This window comes from Ambystoma mexicanum, chromosome 1p, assembly GCF_040938575.1.
Source record: "Ambystoma mexicanum isolate Mex_15411 chromosome 1p, UKY_AmexF1_1, whole genome shotgun sequence".
NCBI lineage: Eukaryota > Metazoa > Chordata > Amphibia > Caudata > Ambystomatidae > Ambystoma > Ambystoma mexicanum.
In genome coordinates, this window is record NC_090921.1 from 219461993 (window position 1) to 219482658 (window position 20666).

Here is a 20666-nt window from a genome sequence, read left to right on the forward strand (position 1 = left end):
CTGGTGGAGGGTGCCCCTGGATGCTGGGGGGTGGGGGTGATGGGAGACATGAGTGGTGGCCTGGTGGAGGATGCCCCTGCACTACTGGGGGGTGGGGGTGGTGGGAGACATGAGTGGGGGCCTGGTGGAGGGTGCCCCTGGATGCTGGGGGGTGGGGGTGATGGGAGACATGAGTGGTGGCCTGGTGGAGGATGCCCCTGCACTGCTGGGGGGTGGGGGTGGTGGGAGACATGAGTGGGGGCCTGGTGGAGGGTGCCCCTGCACTGCTGGGGGGTGGGGGAGACATGAGTGGGGGCCTGGTGGAGGGTGCCCCTGGATGCTGGGGGTTGGGAGTGATGGGAGACATGAGTGGGGGCCTGGTGGAGGCTGCCCCTGCACTGCTGGAGGGTGGGGGTGCTGGGAGACATGAGTGGGGGCCTGGTGGAGGCTGCCCCTGCACTGCTGGGGGATGGGGGTGGTGGGAGACATGAGTGGGGGCCTGGTGGAGGTACCCTGCACTGCTGGGGGGTGGGGTGGTGGGAGACATGAGTGGGGGCCTGGTGAAGGGTGCCCCTGGATGCTGGGGGGTGGGGGTGATGGGAGACATGAGTGGGGGCCTGGTGGAGGGTGCCCTGCACTGCTGGGGGCTGGGGGTGCTGGTAGACATGAGTGGGGGCCTGGTGGAGGGTGCCCCTAGATTCTGGGGGGTGGGGGTGCAGGGAGACATGAGTTGGACATGAGTGGGGGCCTGGTGGAGGGTGCCCCTGCACTGCTGGTGGGTGGGGGTGCTCGGAGACATGAGTGGGGTCCTGGTGGAGGGTGCCCCTGGATGCTGGGGGGTGGGGGTGCAGGGAGACATGAGTTGGACATGAGTGCATACTTGCCAACCCTACCGATAGGCGGTAGGATACCGCTTTTTAAGCAGTCCTACCGCCTACCGATTTTTTGACACCAAATACCGATTTTTTGGGTAAAAAACTTTTTTTTTTTATTTTTTTTTACATTTTTTTTTTTTTTTGCCCACGCCAGCTCAGGGGAGTCTTTCAAGGGCTCCCCCAAGCTGGCGTACCGGGAGAATGCCCGGCATGCAGGCTTTAAAGTCAAAGGCACCCACGGCGGTGGGCTAAAGTGCCCCTCCGCCGCGTGTGCCTTTGGCAAAAGGCGCCATTAGTCCCCCACCACGCCAGCTTGGGGGAGTCTTTCAAGGACTTCCCCGAGCTGGCGTAGCGGGAGAAGGCGTGGCATGCAGGCTGTTAATGTCAAAGGCACCCACGGCGGTGGGCTAAAAGCGCCCCTCCGCCACAGGTGCCTTTGGCAAAAGGCGCCATTAGCCCCCCACCACGCCAACTCGGGGGAGTCTTTCAAGGACTTCCCCGAGCTGACGTAGCGGGAGAAGGCACGGCATGCAGGCTGTTAATGTCAAAGGCACCCACGGCGGTGGGCTAAAAGCGCCCCTACGCCGCGGGTGCCTTTGGCAAAAGGCGCCATTAGTCCCCCACCACGCCAGCTTGGGGGAGTCCTTCAAGGACTTCCCCGAGCTGGCGTAGCGGGAGAAGGCGCAGTATGCAGGCTTTTAATGTCAAAGGCACCCACGGCGGTGGGCTAAAAGCGCCCCTCCACCGCGGGTGCCTTTTGGCCAAAACGCGCCATTAGCCCCCCACCATGCCAGCTCGGGGGAGTCTTTCAAGGACTTCCCCGAGCTGGCGTAGCGGGAGAAGGCGCAGCATGCAGGCCTTTGATGTAAAAGGCGCCCACGGCGGTGGGCTAAGGGTGCCCCTCCGCCGCGAGTGCCTTTCACAAAAGGCGCCATTAGCCCCCCACCACGTCAACTCCGGTGAGTCTTTCAAGGACTCCCCCGAGCTGGCGTGATGGCAGAAGGCGTGGCAGGCGCCTCATTGTCATTGAATGCACGCGCGGCGGCGGGCTCATTCAATGACAATGGGCTGCTGACGCGCCCTATTCCTATCATTACCTCCTCGCCTGACTATTTTTGAAACTTTAAGATTCCTACAGATTTTTGGTCACAGAATGTTGGCATGTATGTGAGTGGGGGCCTGGTGGAGGGTGCCCCTGCACTGCTGGGGGTTTGGGGGTGCAGGGAGACATGGATGGGGGCCTGGTGGAGGGTGCCCCTTCACTGCTGGGGGGTGGGGGTGGTGGGAGACATGAGTGGGGGCCTGGTTTAGGGTGCCCTGCACTGCTGGGGGGTGGGGGTGGTGGGAGACATGAGTGGGGGCCTGGTGGAGGCTGCCCCTGCACTGCTGGGGGGTGGGGGTGGTGGAAGACATGAGTGGGGGCCTGGTGGAGGGTGCCCTGCACTGCTGGGGGGTGGGGGTGGTGGGAGACATGAGTGGGGGCCTGGTGGAGGGTGCCCCTGGATGCTGGGGGGTGGGGTGATGGGAGACATGACTGGGGCCTGATGGAGGGTGCCCCTGCACTGCTGGGGGGTCGGGGTGGTGGGAGACATGAGTGGGGGCCTGGTGGAGGCTGCCCCTGCACTGCTGGGGGGTGGGGGTGGTGGGAGACATGAGTGGGGGCCTGGTGGAGGCTGCGCCTGCACTGCTGGGGGGTGGGGGTGGTGGAAGACATGAGTGGGGGCCTGGTGGAGGGTGCCCTGCACTGCTGGGGGGTGGGGGTGGTGGGAGACATGAGTGGGGGCCTGGTGGAGGGTGCCCCTGGATGCTGGGGGGTGGGGGTGCAGGGAGACATGAGTTGGACATGAGTGGGGGCCTGGTGGAGGGTGACCCTGGATGCTGGGGGGTGGGGGTGATGGGAGACATGAGTGGGGGCCTGGTGGAGGCTGCCCCTGGATGCTGGGGGGTGGGGGTGATGGGAGACATGAGTAGGGGCCTGGTGGAGGCTGCCCCTGCACTGCTGGGGGGTGGGGGTGGTGGGAGACATGAGTGGGGGCCTGGTGGAGGCTGCGCCTGCACTGCTGGGGGGTGGGGGTGGTGGGAGACATGAGTGGGGGCCTGGTGGAGGGTGCCCTGCACTGCTGGGGGGTGGGGGTGATGGGAGACATGAGTGGGGGCCTGGTGGAGGGTGCCCCTGGATGCTGGGGGGTGGGGGTGATGGGAGACATGAGTGGGGGCCTGGTGGAGGGTGACCCTGGATGCTGGCGGGTGGGGGTGATGGGAGACATGAGTGGGGGCCTGGTGGAGGCTGCCCCTGCACTTCTGGGGGGTGGGGGTGGTGGGAGACATGAGTGGGGGCCTGGTGGAGGCTGCCCCTGCACTGCTGGGGGGTGGGGGTGGCGAGAGACATGAGTGGGGGCCTGGTGGAGGGTGCCCTGCACTGCTGGGGGGTGGGGGTGATGGGTGACATGAGTGTGGGCCTGGTGGAGGGTGCCCCTGGATGCTGGTGGGTGGGGGTGATGGGACACATGAGTTGGACATGAGTGCGGGGCTGGTGGAGGGTGCCCTGCTGGGGGGTGGGGGTGATGGGAGACATGAGTGGGGGCCTGGTGGAGGCTGCCCCTGCACTGCTGGGGGGTGAGGGTGATGGGACACATGAGTTGGACATGAGTGGGGGGCTGGTGGAGGGTGCCCTGCACTGCTGGGGGGTGGGGGTGGTGGGAGACATGAGTGGGGGCCTGGTGGAGGGTGCCCCTGGATGCTGGGGGGTGGGGGTGGTGGGAGACATGAGTGGGGGCCTGGTGGAGGATGCCCCTGCACTGCTGGGGGGTGGGGGTGCAGGGAGACATGAGTGGGGGCCTCGTGGAGGGTGCCCCTGGTTGCTCGGGGGTGGGGGTGCAGGGAGACATGAGTTGGACATGAGTGGGGGCCTGGTGGAGGGTGCCCCTGCACTGCTGGGGGTTGGGGGTGCAGGGAGACATGAGTGGGGGCCTGGTGGAGGGTGCCCCTGCACTGCTGGGGGGTGGGAGTGGTGGGCGACATGAGTGGGGGCCAGGTGGAGGGTGCCCTGCACTGCTGGGGGGTGGGGGTGGTGGGAGACATGAGTGGGGGCCTGGTGGATGGTGCCCCTGCACTGCTGGGGGGTGGGGGTGGTGGGAGACATGTGTGGGGCATGGTGGAGGGTGCCTCTGGATGCTGGGGGGTGGGGGTGGTGGGAGACATGAGTGGGGGCCTGGTGGATGGTGCCCCTGCACTGCTGGGGGGTGGGGGTGGTGGGAGACATGTGTGGGGCATGGTGGAGGGTGCCTCTGGATGCTGGGGGGTGGGGTGATGGGAGACATGAGTGGGGGCCTGGTGGAGGTTGCCCCTCCACTGCTGGGGGGTGGGGTGGTGGGAGACATGAGTGGGGGCCTGGTGGAGGGTGTCCTGCACTGCTGGGGGGTGGGGGTGATGGGAGACATGAGTGGGGGCCTGGTGGAGGGTGCCCCTGGATGCTGGGGGTTGGGGGTGCAGGGAGACATGAGTTGGACATGAGTGGGGGCCTGGTGGAGGCTGCCCCTGCACTGCTGGGGGGTGGGGGTGGTGGGAGACATGAGTGGGGGCCTGGTGGAGGGTGCCCCTGGATGCTGGGGGGTGGGGGTAATGGGAGACATGAGTGGGGGCCTGGTGGAGGCTGCCCCTGCACTGCTGGGGGGTGGGGGATGGTGGGAGATATGAGTGGGGGCCTGGTGGAGGGTGCCCCTGGATGCTGGGGTGTGGGGGTGATGGGAGACATGAGTGGGGGCCTGGTGGAGGCTGTCCCTGCTATGCTGGGAGACATGAGTGGGGGCCTGGTGGAGGCTGCCCCTGCACTGCTGGGGGGTGGGGGTGGTGGGAGGCATGAGTGGGGGCCTGGTGGAGGCTGCCCCTGCACTGCTGGGGGGTGGGGGTGGTGGGAGACATGAGTGGGGGCCTGGTGGAGGGTGCCCTGCACTGCTGGGGGGTGGGGGTGATGGGAGACATGAGTGGGGGCCTGGTGGAGGGTGCCCCTGGATGCTGGGGGGTGGGGGTGCAGGGACACATGAGTTGGACATGAGTGGGGGCCTGGTGGAGGGTGACCCTGGATGCTGGCGGGTGGGGGTGATGGGAGACATGAGCTGGGGCCTGGTGGAGGCTGCCCCTGCACTGCTGGGGGGTGGGGGTGGCGAGAGACATGAGTGGGGGCCTGGTGGAGGGTGCCCTGCACTGCTGGGGGATGGGGGTGATGGGTGACATGAGTGGGGGCCTGGTGGAGGGTGCCCCTGGATGCTGGTGGGTGGGGGTGATGGGACACATGAGTGCGGGGCTGGTGGAGGGTGCCCTGCACTGCTGGGGGTGATGGGAGACATGAGTGGGGTCCTGGTGGAGGCTGCCCCTGAATGCTGGGGGGTGGGGGTGCAGGGAGACTTGAGTTGGACATGAGTGGGGGCCTGGTGGAGGGTGCCCCTGCACTCCTGAGGGGTGGGGGTGCTCGGAGACATGAGTGGGGGCCTGGTGGAGGGTGCCCCTGGATGCTGGGGGGTGGGGGTGCAAGGAGACATGAGTTGGACATGAGTGGGGGCCTGGTGGAGGGTCCCCCTGCACTGCTGGGGGGTTGGCGGTGCAGGGAGACATGAGTGGGGGCCTGGTGGAGGGTGCCCCTGCACTGCTGGGGGGTGGGGGTGGTGGGAGACATGAGTGAGGGCCTGGTGGAGGGTGCCCTGCACTGCTGAGGGGTGGGGGTGGTGGGAGACATGAGTGGGGGCCTGGTGGAGGCTGCCCCTGCACTGCTGGAGGTTGGGGGTGGTGGGAGACATGAGTGGGGGCCTGGTGGAGGGTGCCCTGCACTGCTGGGGGGTTGGGGTGGTGGGAGACATGAGTGGGGGCCTGGTGGAGGGTGACCCTGGATGCTGGGGGGGTGGGGGTGATGGGAGACATGAGTGGGGCCTGGTGGAGGGTGCCCCTGGATGCTGGGTGGTGGGGGTGATGGGAGACATGAGTGGGGGCCTGGTGGAGGCTGCCCCTGCATTGCTGGGGGGTGGGGGTGGTGGGAGACATGAGTTGGACATGAGTGGGGGGCTTGTGGAGGGTACCCCTGCACTGCTGGGGGGTGGGGGTGATGGGAGACATGAGTGGGGGCCTGGTGGAGGGTGCCCTGCACTTGTGGGGAGGTGGGGGTGGTGGGAGACATGAGTGGGGGCCTGGTGGACGTTGCCCCTGGATGCTGGGGGGTAGGGGTGATGGGAGACATGAGTGGGGGGGTCTGTTGGACTGTGCCCCTGCACTGCTGGGGTGTGTGGGTGATGGGAGACATGAGTGGGGGCCTGGTGGAGGGTGCCCTGCACTTGTGGGGTGGTGGGGGTGGTGGGAAACATGAGTGGGGGCCTGGTGGAGTGTGCCCCTGGATGCTGGGGGGTGGGGGTGATGGGAGACATGAGTGGTGGCCTGGTGGAGGATGCCCCTGCACTGCTGGGGTGTGGGGGTGGTAGGAGACATGAGTGGGGGCCTGGTGGAGGGTGCCCCTGGATGCTGGGGGGTGGGGGTGATGGGAGACATGAGTGGTGGCCTGGTGGAGGATGCCCCTGCACTGCTGGGGGGTGGGGGTGGTGGGAGACATGAGTGGGGGCCTGGTGGAGGGTGCCCCTGCACTGCTGGGGGGTGGGGGAGACATGAGTGGGGGCCTGGTGGAGGGTGCCCCTGGATGCTGGGGGGTGGGAGTGATGGGAGACATGAGTGGGGGCCTGGTGGAGGCTGCCCCTGCACTGCTGGAGGGTGGGGGTGCTGGGAGACATGAGTGGGGGCCTGGTGGAGGCTGCCCCTGCACTGCTGGGGGGTGGTGGGAGACATGAGTGGGGGCCTGGTGGAGGTACCCTGCACTGCTGGGGGGTGGGGGTGGTGGGAGACATGAGTGGGGGCCTGGTGGAGGGTGCCCCTGGATGCTGGGGGGTGGGGGTGATGGGAGACATGAGTGTGGGCCTGGTGGAGGGTGCCCTGCACTGCTGGGGGCTGGGGGTGCTGGGAGACATGAGTGGGGGCCTGGTGGAGGGTGCCCCTAGATTCTGGGGGGTGGGGGTGCAGGGAGACATGAGTTGGACATGAGTGGGGGCCTGGTGGAGGGTGCCCCTGCACTGCTGGGGGGTGGGGGTGCTCGGAGACATGAGTGGGGTCCTGGTGGAGGGTGCCCCTGGATGCTGGGGGGTGGGGGTGCAGGGAGACATGAGTTGGACATGAGTGGGGGCCTGGTGGAGGGAGCCCCTGCACTGCTGGGGGTTTGGGGGTGCAGGGAGACATGGATGGGGGCCTGGTGGAGGGTGCCCCTTCACTGCTGGGGGGTGGGGGTGGTGGGAGACATGAGTGGGGGCCTGGTGGAGGGTGCCCTGCACTGCTGGGGGGGTGGGGGTGGTGGGAGACATGAGTGGGGGCCGGGTGGAGGCTGCCCCTGCACTACTGGGGGGTGGGGGTGGTGGGAGACATGAGTGGGGGCCTGGTGGAGGGTGCCCCTGGATGCTGGGGGGTGGGGGTGATGGGAGACATGAGTGGGGCCTGATGGAGGGTGCCCCTGCACTGCTGGGGGGTCGGGGTGGTTGGAGAAATGAGTGGGGGCCTGGTGGAGGCTGCGCATGCACTGCTGGGGGGTGGGGGTGGTGGAAGACATGAGTGGGGGCGTGGCGGAGGGTGCCCTGCACTGCTGGGGGGTGGGGGTGGTGGGAGACATGAGTGGGGGCCTGGTGGAGGGTGCCCCTGGATGCTGGGGGGTGGGGGTGCAGGGAGACATGAGTTGGACATGAGTGGGGGGCTGGTGGAGGGTACCCCTGCACTGCTGGGGTGTGGGGGTGATAGGAGACATGAGTGGGGGCCTGGTGGAGGGTGCCCTGCACTGCTGGGGGGTGGGGGTGTTGGGAGACATGAGTGGGGCCTGTTGGAGGGTGCCCCTGCACTGCTGGAGGGTGGGGGTGCTGGGAGACATGAGTGGGGGCCTGGTGGAGGCTGCCCCTGCACTGCTGGGGGGTGGGGGTGGTGGGAGACATGAGTGGGGGCCTGGTGGAGGGTGCCCCTGGATGCTGGGGGGTGGGGTTGCTGAGAGACATGAGTGGGGGCCTGGTGGAGGCTGCCCCTGCACTGCTGGGGTTGGGGGTGCTGGGAGACATGAGTGGGGGCCTGGTGGAGGGTGCCCCTAGATGCTGGAGGGTGGGGGTGCAGGGAGACATGAGTTGGACATGAGTGGGGGCCTGGTGGAGGGTGACCCTGGATGCTGGGGGGTGGGGGTGATGGGAGACATGAGTGGGGGCCTGTTGGAGGGTGCCCCTGCACTGCTGGAGGGTGGGGGTGCTGGGAGACATGAGTGGGGGCCTGGTGGAGGCTGCCCCTAGATGCTGGGGGGTGGGGGTGCAGGGAGACATGAGTTGGACATGAGTGGGGGCCTGGTGGAGGGTGCCGCTGGATGCTGGGGGGTGGGGGTGATGGGAGACATGAGTGGGGGCCTGTTGGAGGGTGCCCCTGCACTGCTGGAGGGTGGGGGTGGTGGGAGACATGAGTGGGGGCCTGGTGGAGGCTGCCCCTGCACTGCTGGGGGGTGGGGGTGGTGGGAGACATGAGTGGGGGCCTGGTGGAGGGTGCCCTGCACTGCTGGGGGGTGGGGGTGCTGGGAGACATGAGTGGGGGCCTGGTGGAGGCTGCCCCTGCACTGCTGGGGGTTGGGGGTGGTGGGAGACATGAGTGGCGGCCTGGTGGAGGGTGCCCCTGGATGCTGGGGGGTGGGGGTGCTGGGAGACATGAGTGGGGGCCTGGTGGAGGCTGCCCCTGCACTGCTGGGGGGTGGGGGTGCTGGGAGACATGAGTGGGGGCCTGGTGGAGGGTGCCCCTAGATGCTGGGGGGTGGGGGTGCAGGGAGACATGAGTTGGACATGAGTGGGGGCCTGGAGGAGGGTGCCCCTGCACTGCTGGGGGGTGGGGGTGCTCGGAGACATGAGTGGGGGCCTGGTGGAGGGTGCCCCTGGATGCTGGGGGGTGGGGGTGCAAGGAGACATGAGTTGGACATGAGTGGGGGCCTGGTGGAGGATGCCCCTGCACTGCTGGGGGGTGGGGGTGGTGGGAGACATGAGTGAGGGCCTGGTGGACGGTGCCCTGCACTGCTGGGGGGTGGGGGTGGTGGGAGACATGAGTGGGGGCCTGGTGGAGGCTGCCCCTGCACTGCTGGGGGGTGGGGGTGGTGGGAGACATGAGTGGGGGCCTGGTGGAGGGTGCTCCTGGATGCTGGGGGGTGGGGGTGATGGGAGACATGAGTGGGGCCTGGTGGAGGGTGCCCCTGCATTGCTGGGGGGTGGGGGTGGTGGGAGACATGAGTTGGACATGAGTGGGGGGCTGCTGGAGGGTACCCCTGCACTGCTGGGCGGTGGGGGTGATGGGAGACATGAGTGGGGGCCTGGTGGAGGGTGCCCTGCACTGCTGGGGGGTGGGGGTGGTGGGAGACAAGAGTGGGGGCCTGGTGGACATTGCCCCTGGATGCTGGGGGGTAGGGGTGATGGGAGACATGAGTGGGGGCCTGTTGGAGGGTGCCCCTGCACTGCTGGGGTGTGGGGGTGGTAGGAGACATGAGTGGGGGCCTGGTGGAGGGTGCCCCTGGATGCTGGGGAGTGGGGGTGATGGGAGACATGAGTGGTGGCCTGGTGGAGGCTGCCCCTGCACTGCTGGGGGGTGGGGGTGGTGGTTGACATGAGTGGGGGCCTGGTGGAGGGTGCCCCTGCACTGCTGGGGGGTGGGGGGAGACATGAGTGGGGCCTGGTGGAGGGTGCCCCTGGATGCTGGGGGGTGGGGGTGATGGGAGACATGAGTGGGGGCCTGGTGGAGGGTGCCCTGCACTGCTGGGAGACATGAGTGGGGGTCTGGTGGAGGGTGCCCCTGGATGCTGGGGGGTGGGGGTGCAAGGAGACATGAGTTGGACATGAGTGGGGGCCTGGTGGAGGATCCCCCTGCACTGCTGTGGGGTGGGGGTGGTGGGAGACATGAGTGAGGGCCTGGTGGAGGGTGCCCTGCACTGCTGGGGGGTGGGGGTGGTGGGAGACATGAGTGGGGGCCTGGTGGAGGCTGCCCCTGCACTGCTGGGGGGTGGGGGTGGTGGGAGACATGAGTGGGGGCCTGGTGGAGGGTGCCCTGCACTGCTGGGGGTTGGGGGTGGTGGGAGACATGAGTGGGGGCCTGGTGGAGGGTGCTCCTGGATGCTGGGGGGTGGGGGTGATGGGAGACATGAGTGGGGCCTGGTGGAGGGTGCCCCTGGATGCTGGGTGGTGGGGGTGATGGGAGACATGAGTGGGGGCCTGGTGGAGGCTGCCCCTGCATTGCTGGGGGGTGGGGGTGGTGGGAGACATGAGTTGGACATGAGTGGGGGGCTGGTGGAGGGTACCCCTGCACTGCTGAGGGGTGGGGGTGATGGGAGACATGAGTGGGGGCCTGGTGAAGGGTGCCCTGCACTGCTGGGGGGTGGGGGTGGTGGGAGACATGAGTGGGGGCCTGGTGGACGTTGCCCCTGGATGCTGGGGGGTAGGGGTGATGGGAGACATGAGTGGGGGCCTGTTGGAGGGTGCCCCTGCACTGCTGGGGTGTGGGGGTGGTAGGAGACATGAGTGGGGGCCTGGTGGAGGGTGCCCCTGGATGCCGGGGGGTGGGGGTGAAGGGAGACATGAGTGGTGGCCTGGTGGAGGCTGCCCCTGCACTGCTGGGGGGTGGGGGTGGTGGGAGACATGAGTGGGGGCCTGGTGAAGGGTGCCCCTGCACTGCTGGGGGGTGGGGGGAGACATGAGTGGGGGCCTGGTGGAGGGTGCCCCTGGATGCTGGGGGGTGGGGGTGATGGGAGACATGAGTGGGGGCCTGGTGGAGAGTGCCCTGCACTGCTGGGGGCAGGGGGTGCTGGGAGACATGAGTGGGGGCCTGGTGGAGGGTGCCCCTAGATTCTGGGGGGTGGGGGTGCAGGGAGACATGAGTTGGACATGAGTGGGGGCCTGGTGGAGGGTGCCCCTGCACTGCTGGGGGGTGGGGGTGCTCGGAGACATGAGTGGGGTCCTGGTGGAGGGTGCCCCTGGATGCTGGGGGGTGGGGGTGCAGGGAGACATGAGTTGGACATGAGTGGGGGCCTGGTGGAGGGTGCCCCTGCACTGCTGGGGGTTTGGGGGTGCAGGGAGACATGGATGGGGGCCTGGAGGAGGGTGCCCCTTCACTGCTGGGGGGTGGGGGTGGTGGGAGACATGAGTGGGGGCCTGGTGGAGGCTGCCCCTGCACTGCTGGGGGGTGGGGGTTGTGGGAGACATGAGTGGGGGCCTGGTGGAGGCTGCGCCTGCACTGCTGGGGGGTGGGGGTGATGGGAGACATGAGTGGGGGCCTGGTGGAGGCTGCCCCTGCACTGCTGTGGGGTGGGGGTGGTGGGAGACATGAGTGTGGGCCTGGTGGACGTTGCCCCTGGATGCTGGGGGGTAGGGGTGATGGGAGACATGAGTGGGGGCCTGTTGGAGGGTGCCCCTGCACTGCTGGGGTGTGGGGGTGGTAGGAGACATGAGTGGGGGCCTGGTGGAGGGTGCCCCTGGATGCCGGGGGGTGGGGGTGAAGGGAGACATGAGTGGTGGCCTGGTGGAGGCTGCCCCTGCACTGCTGGGGGGTGGGGGTGGTGGGAGACATGAGTGGGGGCCTGGTGAAGGGTGCCCCTGCACTGCTGGGGGGTGGGGGTGGTGGGAGACATGAGTGGGGGCCTGGTGGAGGGTGCCCCTGGATGCTGGGGGGTGGGGGTGATGGGAGACATGAGTGGGGGCCTGGTGGAGAGTGCCCTGCACTGCTGGGGGCAGGGGGTGCTGGGAGACATGAGTGGGGGCCTGGTGGAGGGTGCCCCTAGATTCTGGGGGGTGGGGGTGCAGGGAGACATGAGTTGGACATGAGTGGGGGCCTGGTGGAGGGTGCCCCTGCACTGCTGGGGGGTGGGGGTGCTCGGAGACATGAGTGGGGTCCTGGTGGAGGGTGCCCCTGGATGCTGGGGGGTGGGGGTGCAGGGAGACATGAGTTGGACATGAGTGGGGGCCTGGTGGAGGGTGCCCCTGCACTGCTGGGGGTTTGGGGGTGCAGGGAGACATGGATGGGGGCCTGGAGGAGGGTGCCCCTTCACTGCTGGGGGGTGGGGGTGGTGGGAGACATGAGTGGGGGCCTGGTGGAGGCTGCCCCTGCACTGCTGGGGGGTGGGGGTTGTGGGAGACATGAGTGGGGGCCTGGTGGAGGCTGCGCCTGCACTGCTGGGGGGTGGGGGTGATGGGAGACATGAGTGGGGGCCTGGTGGAGGCTGCCCCTGCACTGCTGTGGGGTGGGGGTGGTGGGAGACATGAGTGTGGGCCTGGTGGAGGGTGCCCCTGGATGCTGGGCGGTGGTGGTGATGGGAGACATGAGTGGGGGCCTGGTGGAGGCTGCCCCTGCACTGCTGGGGGGTGGGGGGTGGGAGACATGAGTGGGGGCCTGGTGGAGGCTGTGCCTGCACTGCTGGGGGGTGGGGGTGGTGGGAGACATGAGTGGGGGCCTGGTGGAGGGTGCCCTGCACTGCTGGGGGGTGGGGGGGATGGGAGACATGAGTGGGGGCCTGGTGGAGGGTGCCCCTGGATGCTGGGGGGTGCAGGGACACATGAGTTGGACATGAGTGGGGGCCTGGTGGAGGGTGACCCTGGATGCTGGCGGGTGGGGGTGATGGGAGACATGAGCTGGGGCCTGGTGGAGGCTGCCCCTGCACTGCTGGGGGGTGGGGGTGGCGAGAGACATGAGTGGGGGCCTGGTGGAGGGTGCCCTGCACTGCTGGGGGATGGGGGTGATGGGTGACATGAGTGGGGGCCTGGTGGAGGGTGCCCCTGGATGCTGGTGGGTGGGGGTGATGGGACACATGAGTGCGGGGCTGGTGGAGGGTGCCCTGCACTGCTGGGGGTGATGGGAGACATGAGTGGGGTCCTGGTGGAGGCTGCCCCTGAATGCTGGGGGGTGGGGGTGCAGGGAGACTTGAGTTGGACATGAGTGGGGGCCTGGTGGAGGGTGCCCCTGCACTGCTGAGGGGTGGGGGTGCTCGGAGACATGAGTGGGGGCCTGGTGGAGGGTGCCCCTGGATGCTGGGGGGTGGGGGTGCAAGGAGACATGAGTTGGACATGAGTGGGGGCCTGGTGGAGGGTCCCCCTGCACTGCTGGGGGGTTGGCGGTGCAGGGAGACATGAGTGGGGGCCTGGTGGAGGGTGCCCCTGCACTGCTGGGGGGTGGGGGTGGTGGGAGACATGAGTGAGGGCCTGGTGGAGGGTGCCCTGCACTGCTGGGGGGTGGGGGTGGTGGGAGACATGAGTGGGGGCCTGGTGGAGGCTGCCCCTGCACTGCTGGAGGTTGGGGGTGGTGGGAGACATGAGTGGGGGCCTGGTGGAGGGTGCCCTGCACTGCTGGGGGGTTGGGGTGGTGGGAGACATGAGTGGGGGCCTGGTGGAGGGTGACCCTGGATGCTGGGGGGGTGGGGGTGATGGGAGACATGAGTGGGGCCTGGTGGAGGGTGCCCCTGGATGCTGGGTGGTGGGGGTGATGGGAGACATGAGTGGGGGCCTGGTGGAGGCTGCCCCTGCATTGCTGGGGGGTGGGGGTGGTGGGAGACATGAGTTGGACATGAGTGGGGGGCTTGTGGAGGGTACCCCTGCACTGCTGGGGGGTGGGGGTGATGGGAGACATGGTTGGGGGCCTGGTGGAGGGTGCCCTGCACTTGTGGGGAGGTGGGGGTGGTGGGAGACATGAGTGGGGGCCTGGTGGACGTTGCCCCTGGATGCTGGGGGGTAGGGGCGATGGGAGACATGAGTGGGGGGGTCTGTTGGACTGTGCCCCTGCATTGCTGGGGTGTGTGGGTGATGGGAGACATGAGTGGGGGCCTGGTGGAGGGTGCCCTGCACTTGTGGGGTGGTGGGGGTGGTGGGAAACATGAGTGAGGGCCTGGTGGACGTTGCCCCTGGATGCTGGGGGGTAGGGGTGATGGGAGACATGAGTGGGGGGGTCTGTTGGAGGGTGCCCCTGCACTGCTGGGGTGTGGGGGTGGTAGGAGACATGAGTGGGGGCCTGGTGGAGGGTGCCCCTGGATGCTGGGGGGTGGGGGTGATGGGAGACATGAGTGGTGGCCTGGTGGAGGATGCCCCTGCACTACTGGGGGGTGGGGGTGGTGGGAGACATGAGTGGGGGCCTGGTGGAGGGTGCCCCTGGATGCTGGGGGGTGGGGGTGATGGGAGACATGAGTGGTGGCCTGGTGGAGGATGCCCCTGCACTGCTGGGGGGTGGGGGTGGTGGGAGACATGAGTGGGGGCCTGGTGGAGGGTGCCCCTGCACTGCTGGGGGGTGGGGGAGACATGAGTGGGGGCCTGGTGGAGGGTGCCCCTGGATGCTGGGGGTTGGGAGTGATGGGAGACATGAGTGGGGGCCTGGTGGAGGCTGCCCCTGCACTGCTGGAGGGTGGGGGTGCTGGGAGACATGAGTGGGGGCCTGGTGGAGGCTGCCCCTGCACTGCTGGGGGGTGGGGGTGGTGGGAGACATGAGTGGGGGCCTGGTGGAGGTACCCTGCACTGCTGGGGGGTGGGGGTGGTGGGAGACATGAGTGGGGGCCTGGTGAAGGGTGCCCCTGGATGCTGGGGGGTGGGGGTGATGGGAGACATGAGTGGGGGCCTGGTGGAGGGTGCCCTGCACTGCTGGGGGCTGGGGGTGCTGGTAGACATGAGTGGGGGCCTGGTGGAGGGTGCCCCTAGATTCTGGGGGGTGGGGGTGCAGGGAGACATGAGTTGGACATGAGTGGGGGCCTGGTGGAGGGTGCCCCTGCACTGCTGGTGGGTGGGGGTGCTCGGAGACATGAGTGGGGTCCTGGTGGAGGGTGCCCCTGGATGCTGGGGGGTGGGGGTGCAGGGAGACATGAGTTGGACATGAGTGCATACTTGCCAACCCTACCGATTTAGGCGGTAGGATACCGCTTTTTAAGCAGTCCTACCGCCTACCGATTTTTTGACACCAAATACCGATTTTTTGGGTAAAAAACTTTTTTTTTTTTATTTTTTTTTACATTTTTTTTTTTTTTTTGCCCACGCCAGCTCAGGGGAGTCTTTCAAGGGCTCCCCCAAGCTGGCGTACCGGGAGAATGCCCGGCATGCAGGCTTTAAAGTCAAAGGCACCCACGGCGGTGGGCTAAAGTGCCCCTCCGCCGCGTGTGCCTTTGGCAAAAGGCGCCATTAGTCCCCCACCACGCCAGCTTGGGGGAGTCTTTCAAGGACTTCCCCGAGCTGGCGTAGCGGGAGAAGGCGTGGCATGCAGGCTGTTAATGTCAAAGGCACCCACGGCGGTGGGCTAAAAGCGCCCCTCCGCCACAGGTGCCTTTGGCAAAAGGCGCCATTAGCCCCCCACCACGCCAACTCGGGGGAGTCTTTCAAGGACTTCCCCGAGCTGACGTAGCGGGAGAAGGCACGGCATGCAGGCTGTTAATGTCAAAGGCACCCACGGCGGTGGGCTAAAAGCGCCCCTACGCCGCGGGTGCCTTTGGCAAAAGGCGCCATTAGTCCCCCACCACGCCAGCTTGGGGGAGTCCTTCAAGGACTTCCCCGAGCTGGCGTAGCGGGAGAAGGCGCAGTATGCAGGCTTTTAATGTCAAAGGCACCCACGGCGGTGGGCTAAAAGCGCCCCTCCACCGCGGGTGCCTTTTGGCCAAAACGCGCCATTAGCCCCCCACCATGCCAGCTCGGGGGAGTCTTTCAAGGACTTCCCCGAGCTGGCGTAGCGGGAGAAGGCGCAGCATGCAGGCCTTTGATGTAAAAGGCGCCCACGGCGGTGGGCTAAGGGTGCCCCTCCGCCGCGAGTGCCTTTCACAAAAGGCGCCATTAGCCCCCCACCACGTCAACTCCGGTGAGTCTTTCAAGGACTCCCCCGAGCTGGCGTGATGGCAGAAGGCGTGGCAGGCGCCTCATTGTCATTGAATGCACGCGCGGCGGCGGGCTCATTCAATGACAATGGGCTGCTGACGCGCCCTATTCCTATCATTACCTCCTCGCCTGACTATTTTTGAAACTTTAAGATTCCTACAGATTTTTGGTCACAGAATGTTGGCATGTATGTGAGTGGGGGCCTGGTGGAGGGTGCCCCTGCACTGCTGGGGGTTTGGGGGTGCAGGGAGACATGGATGGGGGCCTGGTGGAGGGTGCCCCTTCACTGCTGGGGGGTGGGGGTGGTTGGAGACATGAGTGGGGGCCTGGTTTAGGGTGCCCTGCACTGCTGGGGGGTGGGGGTGGTGGGAGACATGAGTGGGGGCCTGGTGGAGGCTGCCCCTGCACTGCTGGGGGGTGGGGGTGGTGGAAGACATGAGTGGGGGCCTGGTGGAGGGTGCCCTGCACTGCTGGGGGGTGGGGGTGGTGGGAGACATGAGTGGGGGCCTGGTGGAGGGTGCCCCTGGATGCTGGGGGGTGGGGTGATGGGAGACATGAGTGGGGCCTGATGGAGGGTGCCCCTGCACTGCTGGGGGGTCGGGGTGGTGGGAGACATGAGTGGGGGCCTGGTGGAGGCTGCCCCTGCACTGCTGGGGGGTGGGGGTGGTGGGAGACATGAGTGGGGGCCTGGTGGAGGCTGCGCCTGCACTGCTGGGGGGTGGGGGTGGTGGAAGACATGAGTGGGGGCCTGGTGGAGGGTGCCCTGCACTGCTGGGGGGTGGGGGTGGTGGGAGACATGAGTGGGGGCCTGGTGGAGGGTGCCCCTGGATGCTGGGGGGTGGGGGTGCAGGGAGACATGAGTTGGACATGAGTGGGGGCCTGGTGGAGGGTGACCCTGGATGCTGGGGGGTGGGGGTGATGGGAGACATGAGTGGGGGCCTGGTGGAGGCTGCCCCTGGATGCTGGGGGGTGGGGGTGATGGGAGACATGAGTAGGGGCCTGGTGGAGGCTGCCCCTGCACTGCTGGGGGGTGGGGGTGGTGGGAGACATGAGTGGGGGCCTGGTGGAGGCTGCGCCTGCACTGCTGGGGGGTGGGGGTGGTGGGAGACATGAGTGGGGGCCTGGTGGAGGGTGCCCTGCACTGCTGGGGGGTGGGGGTGATGGGAGACATGAGTGGGGGCCTGGTGGAGGGTGCCCCTGGATGCTGGGGGGTGGGGGTGATGGGAGACATGAGTGGGGGCCTGGTGGAGGGTGACCCTGGATGCTGGCGGGTGGGGGTGATGGGAGACATGAGTGGGGGCCTGGTGGAGGCTGCCCCTGCACTTCTGGGGGGTGGGGGTGGTGGGAGACATGAGTGGGGGCCTGGTGGAGGCTGCCCCTGCACTGCTGGGGGGTGGGGGTGGCGAGAGACATGAGTGGGGGCCTGGTGGAGGGTGCCCTGCACTGCTGGGGGGTGGGGGTGATGGGTGACATGAGTGTGGGCCTGGTGGAGGGTGCCCCTGGATGCTGGTGGGTGGGGGTGATGGGACACATGAGTTGGACATGAGTGCGGGGCTGGTGGAGGGTGCCCTGCTGGGGGGTGGGGGTGATGGGAGACATGAGTGGGGGCCTGGTGGAGGCTGCCCCTGCACTGCTGGGGGGTGAGGGTGATGGGACACATGAGTTGGACATGAGTGGGGGGCTGGTGGAGGGTGCCCTGCACTGCTGGGGGGTGGGGGTGGTGGGAGACATGAGTGGGGGCCTGGTGGAGGGTGCCCCTGGATGCTGGGGGGTGGGGGTGGTGGGAGACATGAGTGGGGGCCTGGTGGAGGATGCCCCTGCACTGCTGGGGGGTGGGGGTGCAGGGAGACATGAGTGGGGGCCTCGTGGAGGGTGCCCCTGGTTGCTCGGGGGTGGGGGTGCAGGGAGACATGAGTTGGACATGAGTGGGGGCCTGGTGGAGGGTGCCCCTGCACTGCTGGGGGTTGGGGGTGCAGGGAGACATGAGTGGGGGCCTGGTGGAGGGTGCCCCTGCACTGCTGGGGGGTGGGAGTGGTGGGCGACATGAGTGGGGGCCAGGTGGAGGGTGCCCTGCACTGCTGGGGGGTGGGGGTGGTGGGAGACATGAGTGGGGGCCTGGTGGATGGTGCCCCTGCACTGCTGGGGGGTGGGGGTGGTGGGAGACATGTGTGGGGCATGGTGGAGGGTGCCTCTGGATGCTGGGGGGTGGGGGTGGTGGGAGACATGAGTGGGGGCCTGGTGGATGGTGCCCCTGCACTGCTGGGGGGTGGGGGTGGTGGGAGACATGTGTGGGGCATGGTGGAGGGTGCCTCTGGATGCTGGGGGGTGGGGTGATGGGAGACATGAGTGGGGGCCTGGTGGAGGTTGCCCCTCCACTGCTGGGGGGTGGGGTGGTGGGAGACATGAGTGGGGGCCTGGTGGAGGGTGTCCTGCACTGCTGGGGGGTGGGGGTGATGGGAGACATGAGTGGGGGCCTGGTGGAGGGTGCCCCTGGATGCTGGGGGTTGGGGGTGCAGGGAGACATGAGTTGGACATGAGTGGGGGCCTGGTGGAGGCTGCCCCTGCACTGCTGGGGGGTGGGGGTGGTGGGAGACATGAGTGGGGGCCTGGTGGAGGGTGCCCCTGGATGCTGGGGGGTGGGGGTAATGGGAGACATGAGTGGGGGCCTGGTGGAGGCTGCCCCTGCACTGCTGGGGGGTGGGGGATGGTGGCAGATATGAGTGGGGGCCTGGTGGAGGGTGCCCCTGGATGCTGGGGTGTGGGGGTGATGGGAGACATGAGTGGGGGCCTGGTGGAGGCTGTCCCTGCTATGCTGGGAGACATGAGTGGGGGCCTGGTGGAGGCTGCCCCTGCACTGCTGGGGGGTGGGGGTGGTGGGAGGCATGAGTGGGGGCCTGGTGGAGGGTGCCCCTGGATGCTGGGGGTGGGGGTGCAGGGAGACATGAGTTGGACATGAGTGGGGGCCTGGTAGAGGGTGCCCCTGGATGCTGGGGGTGGGGGTGATGGGAGACATGAGTGGGGGCCTGCTGGAGGCTGCCCCTGCACTGCTGGGGGGTGGGGGTGGTGGGAGACATGAGTGGGGGCCTGGTAGAGGGTGCCCTGCACTGCTGGCGGGTGGGGGTGGTGGGAGACATGAGTGGGGGCCTGGTGGAGGCTGCCCCTGCACTGCTGGGGGGTGGGGGTGATGGTAGACATGAGTGGGGGCCTGGTGGAGGGTGCCCTGCACTGCAGGGGGGTGGGGGTGGTGGGAGACATGAGTTGGACATGAGTGGGGGCCTGGTGGAGTGTGCCCCTGGGGGCTGGGGGTGCAGGGGGACATGCGTTGGTGGGCAGTAGTGCATGGTGACATTTGGGTTGGCTGGGGGGCATGGGCATGGTGGATGGGTTGCCTGCGGGACATGTGCAGGGTAGGCCCCTGTGGTGTGGGGTTGGCATAACCAGTCTGGTAGACTAGTCACAGGGTTGGCTGGTGCAGCAGCAACAGTTTGTTAGCCTAGATAAAATGGAAATAGTCTGTTGCAATCATCGGAGTAGGCATGGGCTGGTATGATCAGCAGAATAGGCCAGTCCAACATTAGCATAGGCAAGTGCAATCAGTGAAATAGGCATGGGCTGGTACAATCAGAAGAATAGGCTAGTCCGACATTAGCATGGGCAGGTACAATCAGTGGAATAGGCATAGGCTAGTATAGACAACAGAGTAGGCTAGTCCGACATTAGCATGGGCAGGTACAATCAGTGGAATAGGCATAGGCTAGTATAGACAGCAGAGTAGGCTAGTCCGACATTAGCATGGGCAGGTACAATCAGTGGAATAGGCATAGGCTAGTATAGACAACACAGTAGGCTAGTCTGACATTAGCATGGGCAGGTACAATCAGTGGAATAGGCGTGAGCTAGTATAGACAGCAGAGTTGGCTAATCTGACATTACCATGGGCAGTTGCAATCAGTGGAATAGGCATAGGCATAAGCTAGTATAGACACCAGAGTTGGCTAGTCTGACATTAGCATGGGCAGGTACAATCAGTGGAATAGGCATGAGCTAGTATAGACAGCAGGGTAGGCTAGTCCTACATTAGCATGGATAGGTACAATCAGTTGCGCCGACAATACTTCCGACACTTGTAAAATTGTAAATTTGTGCAAGTAGGTCACTATGTGTAATTTGTGAAGGGATTTCACAACTGACATATTTCTGAATGAACTGCAAAACAGTGGCATCACTGTCCTGACAAAATTTAGGACCATCTTTAATCCACAAAAGCATGTAGATGTGTGGTGCTCCTCTGGCTTGGTATTCTTTCTCTAAAAGAAGTGTTGCACTTCTCCGAGGGGAGGAACTGTTTTATTACAAATGAAGTGTAGCATGGCAATGAAACGATGATGGAAATATCTTGATACATTTACAGGATCTGGAGAGCAGAGTTCTCCTGGTGTTTTTATATATATATTTGCTTTGTTATTGTTTGCTATGCGTAGCAAATCGTGCAAATCTTCCCATGCATACTCTGCACAACTTAATGTCACACCCCATGTGGGTGGGCCAAGGTTTCTTATCATACAGTGTACTTCTGTAATGCTTGACTGTAAAACTTCATCTTTTTCTTGCCCTTTTTGTAATAATTGCATAGCAGACATATTTTGAAAATTGGTACCTGATTTCAATGTGTGTGCAACTCTGTAGCATAGAGTTGCTAGTTCACTTTCAAAGAGAAGGTGGAATATGTATTCCACGTTTTGTCTGAATGTGGGGTCTTCAGAATACATTCATAAAGAGCGGTATTCTGATGCTGTTATTTGTGTGGGTCTTTCATAGTACCTTACTACTATTCCAGTAGGAAAGAGTAGAGGAAAGGCTCGTGCTTCCACACTTTTTTCCCATATGCTGATTGAAGATCCTTTGGCTT